This window comes from Vulpes lagopus, chromosome 18 (genome assembly GCF_018345385.1).
Source record: "Vulpes lagopus strain Blue_001 chromosome 18, ASM1834538v1, whole genome shotgun sequence".
In the NCBI taxonomy this organism is placed as follows: domain Eukaryota; kingdom Metazoa; phylum Chordata; class Mammalia; order Carnivora; family Canidae; genus Vulpes; species Vulpes lagopus.
In genome coordinates, this window is record NC_054841.1 from 13,726,052 (window position 1) to 13,748,010 (window position 21,959).

General features: G+C 48.5%; 1 protein-coding gene across 1 annotated transcript in view; it reads right to left on the minus strand.

The window, feature by feature from the left end:
- Nucleotides 1-21,175, minus strand: part of EYA2 (EYA transcriptional coactivator and phosphatase 2) — a 263,139-nt gene extending 241,964 nt beyond the window's left edge. Inside the window, exon 1 of the mRNA XM_041733544.1 lies at nt 21,075-21,175. The gene's annotated coding sequence lies outside the window, so the exon portion shown is untranslated. The remainder of the gene's footprint in view (nt 1-21,074) is intronic.
- Nucleotides 21,176-21,959: the final 784 nt, after the last annotated feature.

A 21,959-nucleotide genomic window follows, 5' to 3' on the forward strand; every position in this document is an offset into this window, starting at 1 on the left:
TACACACATGCACACACACGTACAGGCACATATATACTCACACACACGCCCTTTCCTGAGCAGTTAAAGACTTTTAACTTTTTTGAATTTAACTCGGTTTAATCATATTTCAAGTTTCAAAGAAGTGGGGCAGATTTAGGTCAGAGAAATTTAATTTTGCCTTAAAAAAAAAATAAGTGGGAAGTACAGCCCTGGCATGCACGGGTCACAAATGTAATCCTGGCAGAGAAGGGAAGGCACTATTAGTGAGCAGAGAGGGCTGGCTATTTTCGACACTGATGTAGTCTGTCTGCATATTAAATTCATAGAAATTTTCTTCCTTGCTACAAAAAAATATAATGCTCTGTACCATTAGTTTTTAAATAAGTAGCTGCTTCAGATGATCTTTCTTTTTCTTCTTTCTTTCTTTTTTCTTTCTTTCTTTCCCTTTCTTTCTTTCTTTCCCTCTCTCCCTCCCTTTCTTTCTCTTTCTTTCTTTCTTTCTTTCTTTCCTTTCTTCTTTCCTTTCTTCCTTTCCTTTCCTTTCCTTTCCTTTCCTTTCCTTTCCTTTCCTTTCTTCTTTCTTCTTCCTAGATTTTTAAAAAATTTATTTGAGAGAGGGAGACAGCTGAGAAAGCGAGAGAGCCTGGGATCGTGAGCAGAGGAAAGGGCAGAGGGAGAGGGGGAAGCAGACTCCCCACTGAGCAAAGAGAAGCAGACTCCCCACTGAGCAAGGAGAAGGACCCTGAGACCATGATGCAAGCCGAAGGCAGATGCTTAACCGACTGAGCCACCTGGGAGCCCCTCTTTGTTTCTGATAAAGACACAAGTTCAAGAGATGTTTTATTTTCCTCTTAATTCCACCAAAAGAGACCCAGCTACAGAAGCGCCATGAAAGTGCCATGATGGCAAGCGATATTCAGCCCGTGTCCAGGGATGCTGGGGGGGGGGGGGGTGTGGCAAATTGAGACCCTCCACTGTCACCATGGAGGAATGCACATCTCCCAATGGTCTGAGAGAAGCCAGAAATCTGGGCTGTTATGCGGACTCTCCTAATTTTTAAGCGCTGGCAACTCATTCAAATCAAAACACTTGTAGGCCAAAGAAAGCACATCTGGGGGGTAGAGGTGGCCACAGGCTGCCCGTTTGTGACCTCTGATGGAGAAGGAAGAAACCTGGCTAGGAATCCAGAGATCTAGGTCTGGCCAAGGCTCTGAGACCCACTTAGCACATCGTGCCCACCCCCCCGCCTCCCAGCTTGATCTCTCAGAGCCTCGCTTTTCCCATCTGTAGCATGCCAGGGCTGGCCTACTTTCTGTCCACGCTCTGCCATCTAGCAGCCTTGTCCGCAAAAGCAGTAAGTGGAAAGAGTGGCGTATCTGGGCCATGAAAGTGGGGCATAATTTGACACCATTTCAAAAAGCAGTAATTCAACGAGAAATGTTTCTCTTCCCCGGCTGAGGTTTTTGGAGGCAGTGGGCGTGTTTTTAGAAAAACACAACACACCAAGTCAGGAATTCCATCAGGAAAAACGTGGCAGCCCCGAATGGGCTCACATCTGGGGATTTGCTTGTTGAGAGAACATGCCGTTCTGCTTTCGACAAATGACCACGCAAGGCAAGAGACTGTGGGGCTGAAGTCGGCTCCTCTGGGAGCCCAGAGAGCAAGTGGCCCAGGACCGGCCGTCTGGTGAGCAGAGCGGAAGCACAGAGAGAGGCCTCCTATCTCCACCACCCACTCCCAGCAAAAAAAAAAAAAAAAAGAAAAGAAAAAAAGAAAAAAAAAAAAAAGAAAAGGCCACAAAGCTCTTGGGCACAATGAGTTTCACGCCCCATTTGCCCACCCCAGCTTCGAAGGTAAGTCAACCTTCATCCAGAATTAAGCCCAACTAATTCTGTCTCTCAAATGGTCCTGAGATCCACCTGCCCGCCCCCCACCCATTTGCTAAATGTGGACTCTGGGCCAGGCACAATGCTAAGTGCCTTAAACACATTATCTCATTTAAGCCCAGAGCAACTCTCAACCTACCCATTCCACAGATGAAGAAACGGAGGCTTAGGCAGGTGAGCTTTTTAAGTGGTGGAATCTGGATTTAAGCCTACGTCTGCACAAAACCGAAGCCTTCTAAAGCTACAGACTACTGGGTGTTTTTTTTTTTTTTTAAGATTCCACAGATAAGAGAGTTCATATGATATTTGTCCTTCTCTATCTGACTTATTTCACTCAGCCTAACACCTGTGATGTCCCCCATGATGTTACACATGGCAAGATTTCATTCTTTTTTATGGCTGAATAATGTTCTGTTGTAAACATATATCCCACAGTTTCTTTATCCTTTTGTCTATCAGTGGACACAGGTGGTTGGGAAATCTTAGCTGTTAAAAATCATGCTGCAACGAACATAGGGATGCATATATTTTGTGGGTTTTTTAAGGTTTAAATAAATTGAATGAAAACATTTTTAAAAGTTGGGTTCTGTCAAGAAATATTAATCTTCATGGGGAGACCCCAATGAATCTGTCATGGAAAGAGGCCAGCGATGGATCCACTGAGCAGAGCCAGCCTGTGCCTGGGGAAACCATTGGAGGGCTTCTTCCGAACAAGGGAAAGAGACCCAGCTCCTTGGAGAGGGGAGGGTTCTTTTGCAAAGTTTCTCTGCCTCCTTTTCTCAAAACAAAGAGGAGACATGGGAGCACCAAGAAAACATGGTGGGACCCAGAGCAGTGGGACTTCTGGCCTGGCCATGCTCCAGCAGGGCCGTTTCGGACACCTTCTCTAAGATGGGATAATAAAAGAACCCCTTCGTGAGGATGCAAGGGGACGGTGTGCATCGAAGCACCTGCTCAAGGCCAGGTTTACAGAGGGTGCTCCCAACCTGCTTCCCCAATCACCCATTTTCCGTCTCGTGGGAAACAGCAGCTCCATCCTCCCAGATGCTCAGGCCCCAAGCCCCAGAGTCACCCTGGACTCTTGTCCCTTCCCAGATCCATTCTGTCAGCAAATCCCATTGGCTTGACCTTCGAAATACATCCTGAGTCCAACTACCCACCAGCCCTGCCGCCCTCCTCCTTCCCCTGCCCTGTCCCTGACCCTGTCTCCTGACCAAGTCACCAGGACCTCTTGCCTCAACAGTCTCCCAACGCCTCTGTGGCCTGCTCTCATGGTATCCAGAGGGATGCTGCTAAACATCAGGTTACATCCCTCCTCTGCTTGGAGCCCTCTGGGGGCTCCCACCTCACCCTCACTCAAAGCCGAGGCCACAAAGGCAAGCGGGCCCTAAAAGGCCCTATATCTCCGAAATGCCCTATACCATGTCTCCTGGCCCCCTCCCCTCACTCTTCTGCTGACGCAGTGGACTTCTGACTACTCCTGAGCAGCCTCCCCACCAGGTCACTCTGGGCTTCGGGGTGGGCTCTCCTCTTCCCCCCACCCCCCGCCGTGTGCAGGAGCAGACCAGCACCAGCCTGCAAGAAATAGTTGCTAAATTTGCAGGAACTGTGTGAGCTGGTTAAATGACTGGTAGCTTGAAAGAGGCCACAGCGGGAGTCTTTATCCCATGGGAAGAGGCAAATGCTACAAATCAGGGCCTTTTATTTCCAGAGAGCCAATTGACTTTCCCTTCAGTGACCGTTCTATTTTAAATCAAGATTAGATGAAAAATACCACTCTTCCCTGCTGCACCACACCACTCCCCTTTTTACCTCCCTGCTGTTTTCCTCCATAGCACTCAGCATCCTCTGCCACACTATATGTATGTACAAATATATATATACATACAAATAATATATACATAAATGTATATGCATATGCAAATATATATATATTTATATTTGTGTTCTTGTTTGCTGTCCATTGCTTTCCCTGAAAAATACAAGTTCCACGAGGGCAAGAACCCAAGGTGGGTTTTGCTTTCAGTTGCTTGCTAAGGGCCTGGAACTGTGGCTGCCTCACAGCAGGTGTTCAACAGGTGTGTGTTGGATGGATACATGGTACCACTATTCTAATTATGGGACCCTAAGCAGGGACAGTGTTTCAGACCCTTGATGGGATTTGAGGCACATGCGAAAGGCCCAGAATAAAACACATCATAACCAGTACTAGCCCAGGGGACAGATCTCCCGCTCTGGACACTCAGGCGCCCCTGGTTTTCCAATGCAGACCACCTCCATGAGCTACCAAGATGCAGTAGGCAACACACTGGACCAGGTGTGGGCCGATGCACTCTCTGAGCCACAGCTCAGAACTGGAGCTGGAGGAGACATCCAAGGTCCCTCTTTCCCATCTCCGACTCTTCAGCAAGCCTTGATTGCTGCCCGTGCTCCCCAGGAGAACCTACTGTTTGCAAGAATATTGAAAGTGGCATCCACCGTGGCCTCTCTGAGCTAAAAGTTTAAAAATTCTCCAAAGAGTCTTTAAGATGGTTCAGCCTCTCATCCAACGCTGAATTCCTTCTATAACATCCTAGACAGGCAGTCGTAAATGGCCTCAATGGTTGGCAAGTCTACCTATGATTAAACCAAAATCAGCCAGCTCATAACCTTTACTGCCAAACCTAGGTCTGCCGTGAGAGAACTGAGAGCAAGAGCAGCATTTCTCGCTCATGGTAACTCTTCGTACCAAACTGGTGATGGGTGCCCGGCACCCGGCGGACTATTTACTTCTGGAACAGGGAGTGGTCCATATGCAGACATGTGAAATGCCAGCTCAGAAGGCACAAGACAGATGTCCAACCCCACATGGTAATAACACCAGGGTCAAGAAGCCCTGACTTACCCGAAGACTCATGCTTTCTCCAATTTCGTTCATACTAGTGACCAACTTGGTTTATGTTTCACTTTTAGACTTTTGATGGAGACCTTAATACAGGAGAGATTTCCTTTCTCTCTTCAATTGACTGTAGGGCAGCCAACAGCATCATCCCAAAGGTCAATGGCAACTCACCCCAAGCTCCAGGGTTGGGGAGACAATAGGGCAGGGTGGGGACTGTGGTGAGCTACGACCCATCCACCTAAAAGAGGTTTCCCCACTCCAGTCAATTGAAGTCATGTGGGAATGTGGGCACAGCGTTGACAGATCTTCTGATTTTTTAATGGAAGCCAGAAATCTGCCTTCTTGTGTGAAATGTCCAGCTTTTCAAATGTTGGCTCTATTTTCTGTTTTAAATATTCTGCAGACCAAACAAAACGCATCTTGGCTGCCGGCTTGCAGTCTCCGTGCTGCATCGGACATTACCGCAGTGCCACCAGAGGGAACATGAAGAAATCCAGTGGGTGCCATGACGGAAGGCAAAGGTCAGAGGAGAAAAGGATGGCCAGAGGCCCAAGAATGTAAGCGTAAGTATAGTCGGGACCACTCCTTCCACTCCAAGTGACACTGAATCTGTTCTAATCCTTCCTCTCAAGTCTGGTGCACCTCCCTTGCTTGGCGGGAGCCTCCCAAATGTTCAGTGCTAATTTTGTACAAGAGGCTATGAAAAAGGATGACCCTCCCCTGAACACCCTTACTTGAAAGAAAAAATAATCCTCTAGGCCTGTGGGAAAGAGCATATGGGAGGCAGAACTGTAGCGTGTCCTAAAAGTATCAACCTTGCAGGAGGGTTGAAGAGAAGAGATGATACACATAAAGGGTGTATGTAGCACGGTGCCAGGAAACATGAGAAATTTCACAAATGGCACTGCAGTCCCACAGACAGAGTGGACGGGGCATATGTAGAAGTGCATCATGAGGCAGCTATGGGTCTGCAAGGAACCAGTCCACTCTCCACTTCCAGCAAATGTTGCTGACTTCAGTTTAAGAGCCTATCTTTCTCACACCCTATTCCTACATCCAGAGGTGGTGCACAGCAGAGTACAGAATCATCCCAAACAGGGATATCCAGTAAGGGATGGGCACATCCCCTACATTTGGGTTCTTGATCCAGCCATACCTGAAACTAGAACTCCCCAGAACTTTTCATTTCCTGAAGTGAATACTTTTTTTTGTTTTTTACTTTAGTCAACCTCCAAATTTTGTTACTTACATCCAGAACAATCTCAACAACTATGTGGTCCCTTGGCCGGGTTTTTCTTTAACTCCAGCTTTGGGGTGGAGACGGGAGACTATGAATTCAGTATTGGGCATGTCAGGTCTTTATTTTTTTAAAAAAAAAATTTATTTATTCATGAGTGACACACAGAGAGAAGCAGAGACATAGACAGAGGGAGAAGCAGGCTCCCCGTGGGGACCCCGATGTGGGACTCGATCCCAGAACCCCAGGATCATGCCCTAGGCCTAAGGCAGATTCTCAACCACTGAGCCACCCAGGCGTCCCCACATCAGGTCTTTAAAGCACTGAGAGCTCTCCCCACTCTTTCACCCCCACTGCCCCAACCTACTGACTCAACTTCCAATCTCCTGATGTGGCCTCCTTCAGAGCTCCCCCCTTTTTTCCTCTTTCATGTCTGTAGCCATTGGAAACTACCACCCCCGTCCCTGCAATGTGAGCAACACAAGAAGTTCTTTGCCATTCTAAACAGTGGCTGACAACCATTATGAAACCTGCAAACATTTCACCACTCCTAAATCAACCCCAGATGACAAAATAATAATCATCAGGAAACTAATGAAAACCCGAAGGAGGACAGATTTGGACCACGTTGTCATTACCCACGATGAGGGATGATCAGGAAAACGTCCTGAGAAAGACATAAAAATGAAGCAAGCTGATTGCTCCTTGGAAGAAGCCTCAGCCCCTGTTCCCATGAGATTCTGGTCCTACATTTTCCTGGAAACAATTTTTAGCATCTCTTGGCATCCTTCTGGTCAGGGATTGGTGAAGAGAAAAGAGACAGCAAGATAAAGCCTTCACGCTTTTTCACTAAAAGGAGATTCCCAAGGTCAACGGCGGTGCTTGGGGACAGGAGTCACAGACTGGCAGCCTGTATGTGCATTCTGGTGGTTCCTCATGGTGTCTTAAAACTCGGGGCATTTCTCCTAAAATCCAGATTTCATTTTCAGTCGAAAGATCAGAATATCTGGCAATAGAGAGCCCACATTCCTCCCAGCTAATGACTCTGCCCATTTCATTAACTTCGTTACCTGTGTGGACACTTAGAGTTTGCAATTAGTGGTTTCAGACTTAGGTCTTGTGTATTTTTATTTTTAAAGATTTTATTTATTTATTTGAGAAAGAGAGCATGAGAGAGAGCATGAGTGGTGGTGATGGGTGGGGGGGAGCAGAGGGAGAGGGAGAAGCAGATTCCCCGCTGAGCAGAGAGCCCAGTGTGGGCTCAATCCCAGGACTCTGGGATCATGACCTGAGCTGAAGGCAGGCGCTTCACCGACTGACCACTGAGGCGCCCCTGGGTCCTGTGTATTTCTTTTTTAAAAAATCATTCAAAATGATACTAATTTTTATTTTGGGCTAGCCTGACTGACACAGAATGGCTGCTGGATTCTGAGCCAGGCCCCACCCGACGGGGTCCCTCCACCGTGACCTCATCTGCCCCCACCCCTCCCTCACCCGCCCAGCTCCCTTCTCAAGGCTTTGCTTTTGCCGTTTCTTCTCTCTAGAATGTTCTTCCAGACAGCAGGGCTCTCTCACTCCTCCAGAGGCTGCCTGCTTAGTGAGGGCTTCCCACCCCAGGGGGCACCTTCTATCCACCTTCTCTTGATTTTTCCTCACAGACTTACCACCATCTGACATTCTGTGTACTTAAAGTATTTGGGTGTTTATTTTTGGTCTTTCTCCACTTAATCACAGCTCCGTGAGGGAGCAGACTTTGATTGTTTTTGTTTTCTACTGTATTCCTCATGTCCAGAGTAGTTCCTGGTACACAGCTGGTGCTCTCTACATATTTTGGAAGGAAGGAAGGAAGGAAGGAAGGAAGGAAGGAAGGAAAGAAGGAAAGAAGGAAGGAAGGAAGGAAGTTTTCCATATTCAAGAGTAAAGGGAGGCGGGGGTGGAGGGTGAATAGGGTGGACGAGGAAAGCAAAAGGAGCCAAACCCAGAAAGTCTGCACACTTGGTCACTGAAGACCAAGGCAGATGCTTCTAGAGAAAAAGGCCCGGTCCGCTGGAGAAGAAAGGGGGCCAGAAGAAAAACGAGTCCTGAGGTTAGGGCTTATGTTGGTGCTTGAGTTTGCAGGGATGGGGGTCTCTGCTGCTCAGCTATGGGCAGTTTCTCATCCGTGCAGATTTTAACCCTGACGGCTCCGACTGCCAGGCTGCCCACGGGGGACTTGTCCTGGCAGCTTCTCACGCAGGGATGAGGAAAGCCAGTGTCTCCGGCTCCATCCTAAGTCCTCTGGTCAAACCTGGTCCACTTTCCAACCTGAGCCTCACGTCCCAGGCATCTCCCCCTTGGCTCCCATTCCAGACCACACCACAGTGCTTGTGCCCCACAGGGGGACACGATTTCTATGGGGACTTGCTCCTCAACAGGTAATAGAGAGCATCTAACCATCACGGGCTGTGCATCAGGTGCTCTTGTCTGCAGGTTAGAGCTGCTCACTCTTAGGATGTGGACTCGCTTCACAAATGAGGAAAACAAAACAAAACAAAACAAAACAAAAAAAATCAAATGAGGAAAACAGACCAGGAGGGGTTATTATAAAGCCAAGGTCATGAGGCTAGTGAGTAGTAGACTCTGGATTTGAATCTTGACGGTCGAGCTCAGGTACATTATGCTGCACCTAAAGCCATAGAATACACCACACACACGCACACACACACACACACACACACACAAAAGCCCTGAAAAAAAAGGAAAAATTATAGCTAAGGCTAACACGCTCTTTGCTTCCTTCCCTCTCATGCCGGTCTGGAATTAATTAATTGTCCAGTTAAGTGAAGGTCAAAGGCAGTTAAAGAGGCAGGGGGTGCGGGAGTTATAAAGACAACCTCTAGAACCATACTCCGGGCTCTGTTTCTTACACGCTGTGTGACCTTAAACCAGTCACTTAACCTCTTTGTGCCTTACTTTCCTCCTCTAAAGTGGAAATAATTATGGCCCTTCCCTCATAGAATTATTGTAAGGCACACATGAGTTGCTGCCTATACTCGTTCGGAACAGATCCCAGCATGGAGTAAGCATTCTGAGGTCATTTTTATTAACGTCATATTCATTCAAAGGCAAGTCATTCTTCTTTTGAAGATCTGTGACACAAGACTAAATGTGCCCAGACACTAAGGTGCCCTGAGACGACTTTAATGGCATCCTGGAGAGATCTCATTAGTTTCATCTTATTCCCCCTGAGAATGGAGTGCAGAACTCTAATTCCGACTAGTGGAAGGTTCTGTGACTTGGGGCACGTCACACCTCCGGGCTGGTGTTTCTTAAGCTTCACTCATGAAGTACGTGGCTTTTTGTGCCACGTACGCTACTAATTACCTGATGGACTTGATTCTTAAACCATTTTTATCTTAAGCAGTAAAAAGTTGCAGAAACCATTCGTTTTAAGATGCTCGTTACATCTTTCCCAAAAGCATACTTAATACAGACAGAACTCCAAAGAAAGAACAACGCTTGTGCACGTTTTAAGTTCACGTGGAAAGGGTACACAACACCCCATTACAAGGAAGCCTGCCCTTTGGAGGATTATAGATTCTTCCCAAATGTGCAAAATCCCAAGTAGCTACTGAAGAACAGTCAAGAATATTCCCAGGGGCGAGCCACCTTCACTTTTGCTTCTTTTTAGAATACTTTGGGGGGGGGGAGTGCAAATCCATAATATCTAAGAGTGCTGCTCTCAGAACTACAGAATGTGTCCCACCCATTGCTGACCGATGTGATCTAACAAACCCCATGTGGACAGGTCATGCCCCAGGATCAAGTGAAGAGACTGAGGCTCAGAGGACTTGAGATGCCTGCCCTACGTCACACAGCAGGTGGGTGGCAGGGTGGGGAGTCCATCCCACGCCCTCTTCTGCAGCCTCCCACCCTCTGATAACCTGCCTCTTGGCCCCACATCAGAGCCAAGGGCCTGGTTTGGTCTGCGGACAAGGTGATGCCCCCCACCCCGGTTGGCAGAAACTGCAGGGGTTCTCAAAAAATGTCCCCTAGCGAAGAACATCACAGCCCTCTGCCACTGCCTTTTTTATTGGTTGTTCAAGAAAGAATCCATCCATTCTCAATGGCAAGGCGGGTAAAAGGCCACACAGATGCAGGCTTGGTGAGGGTGAAGGATGTCACTGAAATGTAGAAAGAGGACACAAATCACAGGTCAGTCAGGGAGAAGTGTCTGGATCGTCTGTGCGCTCGTGCCAGCAGGGCTGCAGGGCACGGGGTGGAACCGGACTGCGCTTTGGGATGGAATCTCGCTGAGCAGCCACTGGAGCAGTGCAAGGCTCAGTTTCCCTACTTGCTAAATGGACCTCTGTACATCATGGGATTTTGTTTTGAGAGGACTAAACAAGCTTTGTGAAAGTGTCTGACACATCAAAACTCCCGCAGGAGACTTAAAGCCACTTCTTCCCTTCCCATTCCCCTCCCTGCACACTGAGAGCGTTTTCACTTGCAAATCTCCGATGAAGGCAGGCATACCTGTACGCTCGAATTCCTCAAAGTCACAAAAGTCTGGGGCAGTTTCATTGACCAGATAATAGCACCAAGGCTAAACATCAACAGGGGTACCTGAGTCTTCCAAGCACTCACCACGCCCGGACGCAGGAGCTATTTTATCTCCGTTCAGCAAACAGGGAAGCTGAGGCATAGCTCAGATGTGAACCCTGGCAGCAGGGCTTCCGAGCCCCAGCTGTCGGCAACACACCACCGTCCATACAATCTGGTGAAGAGCAGCATCTAGACGACCTCAGCTTGTCAAGCATATCAGATCTGGAACATTCTGAGCGGGTACCATTCAAAGGTGGGGTTAGGAGGGGGCCACACGTCTTTGGCAGAATAAAGTAGCAGAAGAAAAAAAATGAGAAATCTTTTGTTTTTCTTTTTCGATTCATTAAGGTTTGTTGGGGTGAGCAAGAACCTCATTTTTTTTCTTCCCATGACTTCCCTTTTATTTTAACGGGGAAACGTGCATTTCAAAGACTGCTCAATAGCAGCGTTGAAGTCTCAAGTTCAATCACAATGTCCCCATTGTGACTGGGGGACTCCTTGGCCTTTAAGCTTGGGTTATAAAAATTTGGTCTGAGCCCAAAGTCTGGCTTTAATAGAATATTTTAATTTTGTTTAATGAATATTATTTTAAATCTGTTTGGCAGTTTTAAAATGTGTTCTTTTATTTTCAAATTAAAATTTACTAATGTTCAGTGCTTTCCTGGGGGTGAAGGTGCAGCAAAGAGGTAGGAGTGATAATAACACAAGCTACCATTTATTGAGTGCTTACTATGTGCCAAACACCCTGCTCCGAGCTTTATGGGTGCCACCTCTTTTAGCCTTCACCACCACCCAGGGAACAGAGACCACTGCCTCCATGGTCTGGGAAGCCGAGAGAGTCAGCCTCCACCTGAGATGGCACAGTTAGTGAGTTGGGGGTGGGTGGGTTCAGCTTTGTCCGTACTTAGGATCTGTGCTCTTAACCACTGCCCTACAGTTTCTTGATATTGAAAAAGGACCCAATTCACCAATAACTTAAAGGGACATTGACAACCCAATCTGTGACTCCCTATAATCTCAAGGGCAAAAAGAGCTGGCTTGAGCCTAAGAGCTACCCTATTGGGTATTCCATATAGGCAGGCACTGCAGCAAAGCAAAGGGTTTTATACGTCCTGTCTCATTTAAATTCTCACAATGGTCCTTTGGAGCAGTTATAACTGTTGTTATTATAGCATCTTCATTTTCTAGAGAGGAAACTGAAACCCAGTTTTGTGCAGCTTGAAAATAATAATAATGATAATAGTAATAAATAACATGGCCACCAACTCTAATTCATACTGTTTGCCGTGCACTATTGCAAACACTTTATATGTAGTCACTCCATCTCCACAACTCTTTGGGGGAAGGCACACAGTTATCCACTCTGTTTTACAGATGAAGAAACCGAGGCACAGGGAAATTTGGTAACTTGCCCAAAGTTAAATAGTTGGTTTATGCAGAGCAGGGATTTGAATCCAAACAGCCCGGCTCCTGGGTTCATGCTCTTAATCTGTAGGCTATATGTCAGAGTCAAGGCTTAAATTCAGGAAGCCTGATTCCTACCTCCCCACACCACCACCACTTGTTCCCCACCACCTCTTGACCAAAGCAGAAGGAAGGTCACACTCCCCAACATAGTTCTAGGCACAAAAGCCAGTATACTGCTTATTGAATTAGGCAGGCCTGCTTTGAAGTAAGAGTCTACAAAATTGGGTCTTTTTCTCCAACCTGCTGCTTGAATAGCGGGAAGCTCAAGAAGTCATATCACTGCCCTCTAGATCCTCAAAGGTGAAGAAGAGGCAGTCCCATATTGGTGGAGACACATTGGGATCCTGCTGTCAGAGGTGCCAGATCGGGTCCTTTTTGCCTCTGGATCTCCAGTAATCAGCCCAGCGCCTAGAACACTGCTCAGTAAATACTGCCGAATAAATGCATGAAAAAATGAATGCGTTTGTAACTTTCCCCCAGCACCACGCAATGTATCAGGCACATAGGAGGCACTCAATAAATCACAAATCAGGGAGATGGTCTATGCCATGTCCTGTCCCAAGAGCATGTCTTTCCTTGTCAATAAAATTTGTCTTGTCATATTGCAATAGCTCAAGGGTCAGGAAACTTATTCTGTAAAGGGCCATGCGGTCTTACAGTAACTACTCAACTCTGCTACTTTAGCCCAGAAGCAGCCATAGGCAATTCCTTAGGCCCGCTACCTGCTGAGATGTGGCCACCATTTCAATAGATTCCAACACTAAACTTTCTTTGATTTCTACAAACAAGGACAGGCTCCAGATTCTCTGAGAATCAGCAGATGTCTCTTATTTCTGGATCCAACTTTTATGTGACCATCAGCTAAAATCCCCCAAGCAAAACAAGTGGAGATTAGCTTTGAAATCTGGCTCTCTGGGCCAGACTTGTAGAGGAAAGGTAGTTTTTATTACACCAGGGGGGCCTGGATATCCGAGTGGTTAAGAATCGAAACTGGGTCAATCCTGGCTCCAACATGAGCCATGTAGCCCTGGGCAAGTTACTTCACCTCCCTGAGATTCAGTTTTTGCATCTTTAAAATATGCAAAACAATAGCACACTCCATCTAAGGCTGTTTGGAGATGGAAATGTGCTTGCTTAGCGTGGTGCCTAGCACATAGTAAGTGTTCAATAAAAATGGGCCACTTGTTATGACCCCAAAAGTCTTACGTTTTCTTAAAAACAAACAAACAAACAAGGACTAATTTGCTAAAAATGACTAAAGAAAGGACAGACAAGATGCAGGAAAAAACATTTCTAAAATCAGGTTCCTAGGGATCCCTGGGTGGCGCAACAGTTTAGCGCCTGCCTTTGGCCCAGGGCACGATCCTGGAGACCCGGGATCGAATCCCACGTCAGGCTCCCAGGGCATGGAGCCTGCTTCTCCCTCTGCCTATGTCTCTGCCTCTCTCTCTCTCTCTCTGTGATGACTCTCTGTGATGACTATCATAAATAAATAAAAATTTAAAAAAAAATAAAAATAAAAAAATAAAATCAGGTTCCTAAAGACACCCCAGCAAGGCATTCCAGGGATCCCAAAGTGTCAGAAAATTCTCCCTTCTAGATCAAACCACTAGTGTGCCCTCCAATTTCTCTTCCCCCTCCCCCCAAAGACTGCTTCTATGTCCTTTTATCACTCTGCCTTTCTTGTGGGCGCCAGAGCAACGCAGAAGACATTTGGAGCCTTGCAGACATTTGCTGAGTTTAAGACATTCTTTCTCCCCTCCTTCTCTGCACGTCCCCCTCCTTCTCTGCCCATCCCAACATTAACGTCTCCAGGGAGCATGGTCTCTGTAGCAAGCGGACGGCACCAGAGAGCTCTGGCCCGTGGCAGACCAGAAGTGAATAATCTCCTCGGCTCCATTCTTCTCCACAGCCGGATGGGGCCAAGACTCTGTTTACAACACAAGCGGCAAGTCACAACTTGTCATGCCACATGACACCGTCCCAGCCGCGAGTCACCACTTCCCTCTACTGTACCAGTCACACAAAAGGCCAGAGGTACAGGAATCTGCTTCCTGTGCTCCTTCCCTGTCCACCACCTTCCCAACTGAGAGGGACATGCATACCTTTGCTGGAGAGACAAATGTTTCTAGAAAACCCTGAAACAGAAGTCCCCATACCTACAAATGATACATACCCACAAAAGAAAACACTCTCTTTGCATTGACATCCTTTCTGTCTGTCTTTTTTTCTTTTTAGATTTTGTTTATTTATTTATTTTTTGAGAGAGAGAGAGAGAGAGCACAGACGAGTCTGCTTCTCTGTCTCTGCTGAGCAGGAAGCCTGACGCAGGGCCTGATCCCAGGACTCTAAGATCCTGACCAAAGATGAAGGGAGACGCTGAACCCACTGATGCACCCAGGAGCCCCCTTCCTATCTCTTCTGAAAGGAGGCTTCCTCCCTACGTGGGGTTTCTATCAGCACTGAGGCTGATACCAAACTCGGGGATACACTAGACCCCCTCTGTCTCTGTGCCTTTCAGGGAGCTGCCCATCAACAAAGACCTAAAAGTGTGTACTCACACGGCACACCCCACATGCTAAAAAACACATCTGTGTTCGTAGGAACAAGAAAGAAATTGCTTTGGAGACAACTAATACCTTAACCTCGAAGTGACTATAGGAAGGGGATGGGAGGTGAAGGAATTGACCAGAAGGAACAAAAGACATTTCGACCTCCGGCTGCAGCAGATCCAAACACCAGGAATGAGACTTCTGCCTCCGAGTAAGGGGCAGCCCTGGAACCTGCTTTTTCTGCGGGGCTGGGAGAGGGGAGGGGTCCGAGGGGGATGGGAATTCCAGGCCCCACACCTCACTTGACCCCAAGAACGTCTTCATTCATCCTCAGAGCCCTAATCAAATTGAGATCTTTCAGCCGTGGGCTCTGCAGCCCCCATTTCTGTGTCCACTTCAACCAAACACATCTACCAGCAGGAATGTAGAGTTGGCGGAGGTAAGGAGAACTGGTGGTTTTCACTCTGTTTTGGTGACCTTCATAGGGCTTATTTATGCACTTTAAGCTCATGACCTAATACATGTTGGTTTGGCTTCTCTTGTCATAATAGCAGCCTGTAAAAAGCTTTTGAGAATTCCCCATGTTTTCTTATTTTGGGTCAAGAAAATAAAATCGATATCTAAGTAACCTAAAAAAAAAAATGGCCCGTACAATCTAAAAATTTGGCATGTTTCCCCTAGGACTAAAGCTATCTTAAAGCCTCAAAGAGCATCAAAGTGAAGACTGGCCATTGTCACTTTTTAAGATGAGCTATTTGGTCACAGCCTATGTGAGAAGTAGCTAAGAGGGACTTTTTGACATAAGTCAAACAATGACATTTAAAACTCACGCTAAAGCAATTACCGTGCAGGATTTTTCCGTGTTTTTCCCATTTCTTAAACAGAAGTGTATATGTTTTCAGCATAGTTTCTTGCTGTGATTTTCTTTCTTGGCAAAGCCACATCTTACCATGAAACCCCAAGTATGCACGCTACAGAACAATAATGGTTGAAACAGACCCGGCTGTCTCTGGCATGATATTTCTTTACGAAATTAAAATGTCTTTTGGCTAATAACGCTGTACGTTTCAGTTATGAAAGGCCATTCTTGGGAGATGAATAGAAAAGAAAGGGGAACTGACAGAGTCAGCTGAGGCGAGACACAAGTGAGTTGCTATATTCATACAGTAGTCAGGCCCTCCAGTTCCTCATTCTTTGGGGGGGGGAAATGTCGATTTTTATCTCTACTCCTCTCGTTACATTGACAGGGAGTCCACAATTCTCTTCGGGATGACTCTGAGTAGGTAGGGACAGAGCCGTGACGTCTGGGAACATGCAGATTTTAAAAATCTAACTCTATTAGATACTCACAAGGGAAAAGAGTGGGGGGAAAATCCAGTGCCAAGGAAAATCAGCACATGTTACTGATCCAACGCTCTTGATACAAAACGACAAAAAAGTTCTACCTTCTTTTAAACACTCTGTTCATCTCGAAATCTGCCTAAATTAGCCATCTCATGGCAAAGAAAGTGCACCATGTGCACAGTCTCAAAACTGGTCAGATGTAAACCTGTCTCCCTCGCCCATCTACTCATCTGAGTTCCTGTTTTCAATTTCTGGATACGTCGCAATGCGGAGGCGGACGCTACAAAAAAAAAGCACTAGCAGGCACATCTTTGCCCTAAACCAGGATCCTCAAAGGGCAATGACAACAGCAAGGAGGCCCCGCTTTCTAGGGACCCCGGACTGTGTGCAGAGCCCCTCTCATCCATCCTGCCAGGCTCTGTCCCAGAGTGGGGGCCCTCTCAGCCTCCCCCCGACACTCTGCCTGCCGGTCCCAGATTCAGGCAACTGACGTCCTCATTAACCTTCAAAGTGGCAGAGATAAATCATTCCAGTTACCTGACTCTTGGGACCACCTGTTCCAAATTATTTTTCGCTCTCCAAATGTTTATAATCTGACCCCCAAACAACAACCCACTATAGTGATCCAGCACCTTCCGGTAAACTCGATTCGGACTGTCTACCAGAACATTTTAGGGCCTTGCCACTGCCCGTAAACTTACGGACTCTTTTTAGGAACTGAAATGTGTAGCATTATAGTATCAAAGAACAAATTGAATTAGGCCTTGTAAATAAACATTTTCCTTTACGGAGCCGTATACAACGTGCTGAATATCATGACTCAGGAAGGCTCATATTTGTGTTTTCTCCATAATTAATACGATTTTTCTTCCATTTAAAACAACAACAACAACAAGAAAAACATCAGGGAAAATTCAGAAAATAATTGAGTTCCGTGCATTTCGGACCAGCCTAATTTGGCATCTCTTTCCAAGGGAAAGGGGAGCAGGAATGTTCTCTGGGCCAAGGTTTTCATAGCACATGGGTAAGGCACCGTCCACAGAGGTCTGAAGGCCTCGGTTCTGCTTTCCCTGGCTCTGCAGCCTCTCGTGAGTCATCTGATCTGAGACTCAGTTCTCTGGTTAACAAAGTTGAGCTACGATAATAATAATTAATGCTACTAATACTAATACCACTACTAATAATAGAATTTAGGGCTGGCACACAAGTGTTCAATACGTAGCAGGCATTTTCATCTCATTACTACTAAACACAAGGATGGAATTTGCAAATGCAGAGAAAGGGCAAAGACACCAGCAGGAGAAGAGTGAGGGAAAAAAAAAAAAAGAAGAAGAAGAAAAAACAGCAAAACTAAATTGAAAAGCTTGTGGCTTCTTTGGTTCTCTATCCCCTGAATATACCTGGAAGGTACTTCGTACCCTGAAATCGATTTTAAATCACATGCCATGAAGAACAAGTTCCGGCCCCCTCCGACTCATTTACAGAGACAAGTGGGTCTGAGCCAGTCACTTCAAGTATTTGCCACCTGACGGAGGGTGTTTATCCTCGGATTAGAAGAGGTGTTAGTTAGTCAAACACCATTAGGCCAGTTAAGATCTTCAAATAGCGCAAATGAAGCATTGTCTCAAGCAAATTCTCTGCTAATCGTTTCCCTACTAGAATCGTCTTTGGGTTGTGTACATTTGGGGCTGTCCAAACTGCCACCAACAATAGGGGATGTAGGGAATGGGCCATTCAGGAAGCTTTTAGGATTTGGAGGTAGGGGTGAGAGAGGAAGGTGGAGAGTGAGAGGGGCGCCGTGGGAAGTGTGCATGAGTGTGTGTGTGTGTGTGTCTTCTGTCAACAGGCTGTGTTTTCTCAACTCTGGGGTTAATTCTCTGTAGAGATTCCTTTTTGAGCAGAGTCCACCAACTCCTTTTTGAGAGCAGCTAGCTAGAAAAAAAAAAAATTCCTTCCACCAACAAAACCCAGTCTTGGCAACAGTCAGAAGGTTCAGCCTTTGGAGGTAACTGAATAACCAGCCACCTCAACCCCATAAGCCCCACAGATACAGAGAACACATTGGTGGGCAGATTCTCCCCTCAATAAAAAATCTTTTGGGGACGGAGGTTCTCCTGTCCCCCAAGCAGCGCCTAGGAGGCCAGACAGCCTAGCACTTTATCTGTACCTAGGTGAGAAGCAGATGAGTTTTTACCCTGCCACATGAGAGAAAGCCTTCTCCCCCAGCCTGCACACATGCACATGCGTACACACACGTACACCCCCCCACACACACACAGCTCAGACCTGTGGCCACTGCCTCATACTTGTGCTGTTAACTTCTTGCAAAAGCATTTTTATAGTAAGGAGGCCTGCCCAGCAAAGACAAAACCCTACCTGGAGATAACGTCCACCCATGCCTTATAGAAGGGAACATGCTGTTGGAGGTGTGTGTGGATATTTAGGGACGGGCAAAGGTCTGAACAAGATATTTCCACTCCCTTCATTTTCTGCTGACAGCTATGGGCTCTCTCTCTCTCTTTCTCTCTCTCTCTCTCTCTCCGAGAGAGAGGCATCTGTCATGAGCTGCTGGGAACCCCGCTTATGCACCATAACGGCCTGCGATTTTATTATACAAGGAGTTTATTGCTGGCCTAATTAGTTTCAAACTGGGCATTCCAGCTGAGGACACCTAAAAAACATCTGGTGGAAGAAGCAAGAACGGGTCCTCGTTCGGAGCCGGTTACGGTTGGATTTCTGCATAACTCTGGTCTCCCGCGCCCGAACACAAGTTATCTTTGGAAAAGCAACTGAAAAAATAAGGAAATGTTTCTTCTTTGTGGGAAGGGAGTCATCTTGTCATGGGGGAATGCAAAACGTCTTAAAGTGGACGCTCTTGGACCGTATATACCTTTTCACAAACTGCCGGGGTCCTCCTTATCTGGCTTCACCCAACTCAAAATGTACTTAGCTCCACCATAGAGCACTTTTTTTTTTTTTTTTTTTTTTTTTGCTGAGGACTCCTTCCTTATTCCAACAGCAGCTAGCATTTTATCAATTTATCCGTCTGGAACGAGGCTTGCAATCTTGTACGTGCAATTTAAAGCAGAAGTAAGACCACATATTTGAAACAGCATGTCTTGGGTGTTTTTGCCAAATGGTAATCCTATAACAAGTCAACAAATCATAGCTCTTTATGATGTGTTTAATACAACACAAAAGGCATGAAAAGAAGACTTTAGAACTTAAGTGATGAAAGCCTCTGGTTTTTAAAAAAAATCCCAAAGAATCGGAATGACATCTTTTTATTTTATTTTATTTCCTGTAGCCATTTAACATTAGGAAAGAGACTGATCCGTTCATAGAGTATTCTCTTACGCACACAGCCACTACGCGAGGTGAGCTGTTTCCAAGGCAGAGGAAAAATGCCAACTCCTTTAAGATAAAACAGTTAATAATACTGCGAAGCTAAACATCACAAGAGAAGAACGGCCAGACTACCGAGGACGTGTGGGACCCACGATCGGCTTTTACAAAGTTCAGGCCCTTTCGGATCTTAGTCGCATTGGTCCAAAGTGCCAAACAGTAGAGTTTCCTCCAAGGACAAGATTTTTTTTTTTTCCCCTTACAAACACAACTTTATGTTTAGTCAAAAGCAAGATTCAAACCATCACCGTTTATGACATACATCTTTTATTATGTTAGTCTCAGGATGTCTAAAGGCAAGGAAGTATAATGTTTAAGGGGTTCAAAGACGGGGAGAGAAGGAGTGGAAAACGCGAACCTTTCTTGGGTAGAGCTGCCTGGAAGATTTTTCACCAAGATTATTTTTAAAAGGAGGTCTCCCTGCCCTGCCTCCCCCCACCCCCAGCGCCCCACAAGGCCCAGAGGCTGCAAATGTGGCTACTGGTTCAGCCGTCCTACTCTGGGAGTAGAAATGGCACTGGGGCAAGAAAGGGCTCAAGATTTGGTTTTGAAATACAGCAATCATCCGCCGGTTATAATTTCCTTTGGAAGGGAGCTCCGTAACTCAAACATAATTCAGCACTCAAATCCTCACTCGATGTTTGTAAATCATCCTGCCTCCCGGCTCTGCCCTCGCTCAACAACCGGACCCCGAGGTTCACTCGCTTCGCTGTATGTACCTGGTCACGAAAAGGTACCCTCCCCACCGGGGGCTCATTGATCCCTCCACCTTACAAATATCGAAAAGAAAAGTCATTACAGATCACGTAGCGTTTCGGGGAGCAAGGGGGGACGGATGCAGCTCAGGCTCGCTTTGCAAAAAAAAAAAAAAGAAAAAAAAAGCTCTCAGCCTGCAGCGTGCAGCCGGGCGCGCTCGGAGGCGCGGGGTTCCCGGCCCGAGCGCTTCGCCTCCAGCCCCTGGAAATGCGCTCCGAGGACCGCGCGATGCGAGTCCTTTCAGCCTCCAGGCTCTCCGAGGGTCCCCGGCGCGGCCGGACTCTACTTGGGGCAGGAAATAAATCTGCGGAGCTGAGGCCGGCACGGCCGCTGAAGCTCCAGCCTGCAGGGCTAGCAGGCAAGTCCTCGCTCCACTTTCTCCCATTACAGCAACATCCGAGGCTCCGTCTCCACGGTCTTCGGAAGCAAAGTTGCTTTTTTTTTTTTTTTTTTTTTTCAGGTTGCAAAAACTCAGGCTTCAGCCAGCGCCGGGACGTCCGCCCCGGTGCAAAGCCCCCCACCCCCCAGCCCGAGCCGGCCCCGCGCAGGGTGGGCGAGCCCTTCCCGCCCCGTCCCGGGGGCTCCACGGACGGCGCCCGTGGGCGTGCGGGGGGCTCCCGGCGCCTCCTCGGTTCGGACCCGGGGGGTGCCGGGGCAGGGAGGGGAAAGGGGGGGGACACCCCTGGTCGCCGACCACCCGGCCCGGAAAGGGGCCAAACGCAACCCACCGCGTCTACACCGACCCGCGCGCATGCACTTGTCCCGCGCGCCGCAGTGCAAACTTGAGTCGCTGCCCCCCACCCCCCACCCCGAGCGCCCAAGGAAACTGAGGCCCCGAGCCCGGCTTTGCCCGGACCGCACGCGCCCGCGGTGCCCGTGCGCCCCCGCCCCTCCCCGAGCGCCCCGACAGCTGCGGAGGCGCCAGCCCGGGGGTCCGCGTGGGCCCGGCGCAGGCGGGGAGCCCGGCGGGAGGTACTCACCGCGCGCGGTGGAGAGGGCGCCCCGGCGCGGGCGGGCGCGGGTCCGACGCGGCCGGGCGTACTGCGCGGGCACCGTGCTGCTCCGCCGCCGCGCCGCTGCCTCCGCCTCCGCCTCCTGGGCTGCGGCGGCCGCTGCCTGCGCGGGGAGGACCGGCCCCTTCCCCTCCCCGGGCCGGGCCCTCCCTCTGCCGCTGCGTGGGCGCGTGGGGGCGCCGAGGCGCGGCGCTGGGCTCCGCGGGCGCACACGCCTCCCCCCCCGCGGCTGGACGCGCGTGGCGCGGGGACCCGGCCCTGCCGCCGCCGCCGCGCTGCTCTCCGCGCCTGCAGCCCAGCCGAGCGCGCCCGCTCCTGCCGCCCGTCCCGGGGGCGCGAGGGCGCAGCCTCCTCCCCACCCTCCCGCACCCCCACCTCCTCCCTCCGCAACCCGGGCGCGGCCCCTGAGAAAAGCACCTCGACAATTACACGGGCATTCACGCACCCATCCATCCATCCACCCACCCATCCACCCACCCACCCACCCATCCATCCATCCACCCACCCATCCACCCATCCATCCATCCATCCATCCACCCACCCACCCATCCTCCCCCCACCCACCCACCCACCCATCCACCCATCCACTCACCCCTCCATCCACCCACCCACCCACCCATCCGTCCTCCACCCACCCATCCACCCACCCATCCATCCATCCACTCACCCCTCCATCCACCCACCCCTCCATCCATCCTCCACCCATCCACCCATTCACCCATCCACCCACCCACCCATCCACCCACCCATCCATCCATCCACCCACCCATCCATCCATCCATCCATCCACCCACCCACCCATCCATCCACCCACCCATCCATCCACCCACCCACCCACCCACCCACCCATCC